Here is a 7567-nt window from a genome sequence, read left to right as displayed (position 1 = left end):
TAATTTAATGTTATATTAGCACATATGTTTTTATAATCCAACTGCTCAGTATACCTAAGGATTTTCCCAAAAATAACTACTATATGGAGTCAAGATACATTTTTGTTGTTGATATGGACTACATTGACGAGAGTGTTGTATTAATGTTCACTGTGAAGCTTACACTGTGATGTAGCTGAGAGAAAACACATTTGACTGCTCAGGTTCTCTGCGAGAGGCTGAGGTGGATCTAGAGGTCTGCCTGGTTGGACGCTGAGCCGAACATTGAGCTGAAGAGGTGAGTTGTGAAGGTTTGAGTGAAGACAGCAGCTGACTTCAAGAAAAAGATTTAATATTTCGCACATTTGAAAATAATTTTCAGTGTAGTTAACATTTCAGTATTTCTTGGGGAAAGGAGTTACCCCAAAGTGTCAACTATTGACACAGTGTGAAATTAATATTTCTGTATTTCTGTAATATGTCTACACTCACAGAAACTGAAAATCTAATGTCCTCATCAATATTGAACATATGTTTGATGTTATCATGGCATGCTTGCAAAGGCAAGATAATTAGCAACTGTGCCTGACCTTTTTATTTTTTGTCTTACATGGCATGTTTCCACAGCCAAAGTCATATATTTGCTTTTCACAATTCAAATGAAAGTAAAAAAAAAAAAAATTTTTTTCCTTTTTATTATTATTTCATGTTATTTTTTTTACTAGTCTCCTGCTCACTGCTATAGATTTTTTTTACCCTATTGCTCTATGACAGCTTCCTATAGTGCAGGGTAACGAAGGTGCACTCAGCTTGAAGAGGCCTTGCGCAAAACAGTTTGCGTACCATCTGGGGCCTTATGTATAAAACTTTATGTAGATTTAATCTGCAAAATTCCCTTCGCAACACCCAGTCAGCGGAAGATGACGTTCATAAATCGCCACCCCGTCTCCTCCCCGAAAGATCCATATATGGAGCTTACAATGTCTAGTTTTAATATGCATAACGTCATCTGCATATCATTTCCATGCATATTTCCATCCACGTGAAACCATGTTTAATGGAGTTTAACACAGTTAAGGGGTAGCGAAATGGACTATAAATGCGTTTTGAGACGTTACTATTCTAATTTATGCAGTTTGCCTAAAAGGTAAACATAGAATGCTAGCAGCCTATATTTTTATGGAAAGATATAGGCCCTTTTTTTCTTGGCAATGTGTCTGTCTGACTCACTGCGTCAATTACCAAAACATTTTGAAAATAAAACGTGCATATCTTACAGTTTCCTTCAAATTCTATCTTTTAAATATGGTGCCTGTCACAATAGCACGAAAGAAAAAAAACGAGCACGAAAGGTGTTATCAATAGGCTGCTGTCTGTGCGCGACACCTGTGAACACTGTCATGTGACCTGTTGAAACCTGTTTGATCAATGATGCGCATCCTCATGTCTGTCGTTACAGTCTATCTTCCAAAGCCATCAGACGAATCAAGTTCACATCAATGATCATTATTTGTGCAAAAGTATTTTCTCAGAACATGAGTTTCGCTATTAGAACACAATTTATAGCGGGACTGTCATATGCCAAGCAATCCTCGCTGTGATTAAAACATTAGGCTTAATCACATACCACGGGGAAAGTGTTTGAAAGCAACACATCCACTGCAAATATTTCTGTTAAATTCATATAGCCAACAAATGTTGTAATTTCTGGATAATAATTTCATGAAATTTCAGTGCTTAAACTGCAGTTATTCAGTGTCATATTTAATCTAAATGTGTCTGTCAAATGTAAAACAGACTTTAAAATCATTTTGTTTGCTTTCTTATTTCACTTACTCCAGTAAAAGAGTGTGTATGCATGGTATAGAGAGTCCGTACAGTGCGCACATATTTATGCCTAGTTTGTTTTTTATAAATACCGATATGTGCCGTAGAAAATTGCAACATTTATACAGCAGGCCCCTTATACAGTCTTATATCAGGCCCCTGGACTTTATGCAAGGATTTTAAAAGTTAAGCGGAGTATCCAGATGAACTAAGGAGGGCAGTAATACGCCCAGTGATGCGTCTAGCCTGCCGCAAATTATATAATAAAAGAAGAAGATTTGCGTACCACAGTACCGCGAGACCTATAGAGAGCAAACCGCACTGTATGCTTTCGACTCACTCTCGCGATAGTTTGATGTCATAAACCGATCGGTCTGTGGCTAGAAGGGATACAGTTCAGACCGGAAACTAACAATGAAATTTAATTTTCTACCTATTAGATTGTGTTTTATTAACTTCTACACCTACCCTAACCCTAAACCTACCCCTTACACTAATGAAAAAATAGTAATTTTTGTTGTATAGTTTGACAAAAATTACGATGTATTGATGTGCGCATGCCCAGTAATGTTATACGTATCCCTTCTAGCCTTAACGCTAACCACATACTTTCAGTTTTACTACAAATAGCATTTTAGAAATATTATTTGAAATATCCATTATTTATATCGGGACAACATGATCATCGGGTATGTTTATAATTTTTTTTTATTGTTGTTGTTGTGATATTCTGTTTCATCGAAAAGATTTGTAGGCTACTTCCTACACGTTTCACTTCAGATCTGCCGCGATACGTGAAAAAGTGATAAAGTTTGCTCGCATGTACATTTGGCCTGGTTTGTTTTGGCTCTCACTTAAACTAGGAATAGTAAACAACATTTGCATCATCATTAATGCATTTTTTCGTGGTCTGATATGTTAACGAGTGATAAATACTCAAAGAAATAGCTGTAACTATTATTTTGATCTATCCATTAGCATTAGCATGTTTTATGGCCTTTGTGTGCCGGTGCATGTGTGGTTATTATGTATATATTTTTATTGTATTTATTATGTCAGTTTGACTGGCTGAGTCTTAAAGTGCATTCAAAATATTGAAGATTTTACCAGTAGGGGAGGATGGGTGAACATGCTTCCTTAAGACCAACATTTTCTGCTGAATCATATTCAGAGTTTAGCATCTACAGGATAATAATGCAACAGCCAGTCTATTATTAATATAAATTGTAGAGATTTAAGTTATATAAATATTTATTGGAAAGGATAGCAAAATAGCAAAAGACTATTAATTCAGATTGAATGATTCCACTCAATTGGTCTTTAGGTTATGATGAATGATGAAAATGTTATTGAATAATAAATCCATGAATTATTATAATTATTATAATAAGCAATAAAAACCGCAGCAACACCTTGCCACAGTTGGGGGGGGGGGGGGCAGGGGGGGGGGGGGGGCATCTTTCCCTAATCTTATCACTTTGATTTTCCACATCAAAATAAAAATAATATATATATATATATATATATTATAAAATAATAAAAAAAAACTTGTCTTAAGTCTAAACAAGGTTTCATTGCTTCAAAAAAGGAATGTCGTTAAATGACAAACAGTTTGTCCACACTGAATGTGACAAGAGGCCTGTTTCGGTTTTTCAGGTAAGTTTGTTTAGTTTGAGCAAACTCTGAGTTGTCGGGATCAAGAAGGTGGGTTGGTTTTGAGCAGGTTTTGTCGCCATGGTAACTTAGACTACACTGCTATTGAGCAGGTTTTATTCTGGGTTAGAGATCGCAAACCTAAACTGGACCAATAAACTGAACAAAGTGACATGAATCTAACACAATAAGCCACTCCCCCTTATCACTCACTTCAACTTAAAGCAGTTTGTCTTTTAAAAATTTTGCTGCAGCAGCAGTTTATTTCTGCCTTGTGAATGCATTTAAATTCCAATTTTTAATAACAACGACATGCACTTCTCACACTTTCAGCTGCGCACGCTTTAGAGTTAATCACAAACTCTGGATCAACCCTTGAGTTGACAGAACGTTTATATCGAGCTTTGTGAGCCCGCTTAACCTAGGGCCTGTACCATGGTGGTAGCTGAACAAATTCAGAGCTACAGGATTAGTTTCGAGTTGACAAAACCAAACCTCTCCAATCCAGCTTTGTTGGTACCACGATGCTGATCATCAACTTTCTTTGTCAACTCAGGCTTTGATCCTGAGTTTGTGCAGCGCGTGCACATGAATGTGTGACATCACTGGTGAACAGCCAATCACAAGCCTTGCAACATAAAGCAAGTTTGATTTACTTCTCGCAAGAGACCCAGCGAGATTCAAAACTAAAGGTTAAAGGTTTTGCTAAAGGTTAAGATATTGAAAAATATGACAAATTTAAACGTCATATGAAACATGAAAGAGGCCAAATTAAAATAAATTATCTTGCTCTATCAGTGCAGTCACAAGTGAAACTTGTTAAGTTAGTTTATACATTTGAAAATATATAGCGATAGAGACTCGAACATGTAAGGTCATGTAGACATTTTTAAAATAGTATTATCTATTGACACTACAGCTCATTTTTATTACATGATCTGTATACATTAATATTCATTTAAATAAATGAATAAATGAATAAATTTCTTTTCTTTTCTTTTTTTTTTTTCTTTTTTTTCACTCCCCCTTATCGCTCACTTCATCTTAAAGCAGTTTTTTTCTCAGTATTAGTGAACTTTAATTTGGAGCAAGAGAAACTGGGGGAGTGACTTTGTGTCAGACGTGTCACTTTGCTCACATCTGATTGGTCCAACTTCAGTTTGCTGTGGGGTTAGATCGTCTAACCCAGAAAGCATAAGCTGCCCCGGAGCAGGTTAGCTGTGGAGTGTAGAAAGTTATTATGGGGCATTCACCAAACACCCCACTAAAAGGCAGGCCACTTTTAATGGTACCTAAAAACGGAGCAGGTGGGACACCCAGAGCAGAGCTTGGTGCAAACACCTAAACTGAAATTTACCTGGCTAGCCAGCTAATCCAGCTTCAGGTACAGGCCCTGATCTAAACCAAGTTGGATTTGTTTAGTTTTGTCAAATGTAAACCTATTCTGAAACTGCTTGTTCAGCTGGCTTCATGCAACAGGCCAAAGGAGAGTTACATGACACAATCAAAGTTTTCATCTTAGTCTTAAAAAGGTATTAAAATTAGCTTCATAAACCTGTAGGAACAAATGTCTGTAAATGTCAAGAGAAATAATACAAGGTGGGTGGGGCATCTTAATTATGCGTGTTATGTGAGAATCAATGCTGCACTTCATGGGTTTAATTGTCGGAAATTGGACATGAACATCATTTCAAGTTGTATTTACAACTGGGAAACTCTGAAATTATTTTCAGGCTTGGGCTTGCCCTAACTTTAAATATGTTGTAGAAGAGAAACATAGTTGCAGTACTGTAATGTTTTATTTGTTTTTACTACAGCATCTACATTGCTTTCTCCTGCCATTACAGTCAAACATATATAACTATTTTGATGCATATTGTCTGTTTTTTATACACTGAAAATGGCATTTATTTGACCTAGATTCAGGAATCATCAGCCAGTTGAATATCGGCTTAAATAAGATTTCACCAAGAAACATGCAAAAGTGAACTCATGAATGGGCCGTACCCATGATTCCTATTCTTTCCAACAACAAAGCACTTGAATGCAACAAATTTGGAATTACAACTTCAGAAGTGGGAAGCAGGATGTTTCAGATAGCACATGAAGGCAGCACAAACCTATGACCTTGGCATTCGTCTTGTTTGAAATTCAAATCAGTTTTGAATGTAGACCAGCAGGCAAATTCATTATTGTTCTAAGCTGATGTGCATTATTATCAGCAGTCACTTTCCATCATGCTTTTAAGTGTTGTAAGTGTGTTTATTATAGCAAGTTAGAGAGCATTTCTAACTGTTCTGATCACTGGTGATTAGTTCTGCTCATCTAAAGCAATGTCGTGATCTACTGGTTGAGATTAAAGATTATTATTTTTTTTTTTTCTGCAGTTGCTGCTTCATCTGTGCATTTTTAGTGCTGATAAACAAAGGTGAGCACAAAACAAACTACATTCAAAAGTTAAATGTATACCATATATGTAAATGCCAAACTGAATGCAGTATGATACAGCTAAAGTCTGTGTGATTTCAGTGTGTCTGCAGGTCACAGTAGAGGGATTTATTGGTGGTTCTGTTGTCCTGCCATGTTCTTCAGCAGAACGTGATCTTAAACTTCAAGATATTAATGTGCTTTGGAGAGACGAAGGCAGTGAGACTGTTTATGATATAATTAAAGGTAAAGCTTCAGTAGAGCGACAGGACCCACAGTACAAGAACAGAGCTGAAACTTTCCTGAGGAGTATGAGAGAGGAAAACTTCTCCCTCAGACTCATCAATCTTAATTACACTGATGCAGGAGAGTTCCAGCTGCTTCATCACACACTCATCTGATTCTAAACAGGATAATGTACGGCTGTTCATTAATGGTGCGTAAAAATAGTTCATTTATGTTTGAAGTTTTTAAAGGTGCAGTATGTAACATTGATAGCTAGCGGTTTGAAATGGGGTACTCTTGTCCAAATTAAAAATACTGGAGAGATTGTTTCTTTCCCCTCCCATCCCCTCCTCATCAGACTCAAGGCTCACGCGGGTTGGCAGATTGGGGAAAAACGCAACAGGAACAAATTCAGTTGACCAATAGAAGGCGGTGTATGTTGTGATTTGATTTGCCTCTGGTCAGAGAGCTTTTTAAATGGATGCCAAAGCTTTTTAGGTGGGATAGAATCTGTGATCTTTGATCCAGTTATTTTGCTCCCATGGCTGTATTATGCTGTGTTTTCCGCCAATTGGCATTCTTGGCTGTAAGAATATTTTTGAATAAACTGTCAGTGGGCAGAATCACAAAGCCCAAAACAAAAACAGACATTCTGACATGGAACACACATTTCAAAGTGGAATGACTGGTTGTAGCATTTTTTTTTTTTTTTTTTTTCTGAGAAACATGTGTGAACTCAGCAATGCATGCTCTTTCAATGCATTAGTACAATCAAAAAATTACATACAGCACCTTTAAAAAACAGCATGGATTCCAGTCTGAATTTAGTATGATTCATATACAGATCTGTTGTCTGTTATCACAGTTCGGTAATCTCTCTCTCTCTCTCTCTTGCTCTCTCTGAACATTTGTTTTGTTGCAGATTCAACAGCAGAAAAAGATCCAGGAACACAATTGGACTGGAAAAAGATATTATTGATCTGTGTTTGCACTATATTCATTATATTAGTTCCCGTGATAGCCTGTTTCATAATTCGCAGAAAAAGAGCTCTTGCTTCATATATAGGAGGAACAGTGGCAAACTAAAGGATCTGTTGCACAATGCAAGTGTCAGCAGCATCTGAGCAGCCTGTATTTTCTGCCACCCATGCTAACAAATAAATGTTCACGTCAGAAGCAGGAGTGGCATGTCATGCAAAATCACATTTTCTGTTGCAGATTATCTCTCATGATATACTCTTGCTGATAACAATATGAACTTTTTGTTCTTAATGTATAGCAGAATGAGATCTTGAAACACTGAAACAAGAATTTTTTTTTTTTATTTTTTTTTTTTTTTGCTGTCATTCCTGTACCGCAAGTGTGTTTGAAAGAATAAATGTATTTTGAATTTTTTATGTATTTCTTGTAAGTTAACTTTATAACTACACAGTTACCAAATCTCATTCATTATTTC

At 36.4% G+C, this 7567-nt stretch overlaps 1 long non-coding RNA gene across 1 annotated transcript; it reads left to right on the top strand.

The window, feature by feature from the left end:
- Positions 1–2226: 2226 nt before the first annotated feature.
- Positions 2227–6183, top strand: LOC109083296. Its single transcript, XR_006153074.1, has 3 exons — positions 2227–2495; positions 5847–5887; positions 5989–6183. It is a non-coding gene; the product is annotated as an uncharacterized LOC109083296 (long non-coding RNA).
- The last annotated feature ends 1384 nt before the right edge of the window (positions 6184–7567 follow it).

This window comes from Cyprinus carpio, chromosome A21 (genome assembly GCF_018340385.1).
Source record: "Cyprinus carpio isolate SPL01 chromosome A21, ASM1834038v1, whole genome shotgun sequence".
Lineage (NCBI taxonomy): Eukaryota > Metazoa > Chordata > Actinopteri > Cypriniformes > Cyprinidae > Cyprinus > Cyprinus carpio.
This window is presented reverse-complemented; position numbering and strand designations above follow the sequence as displayed.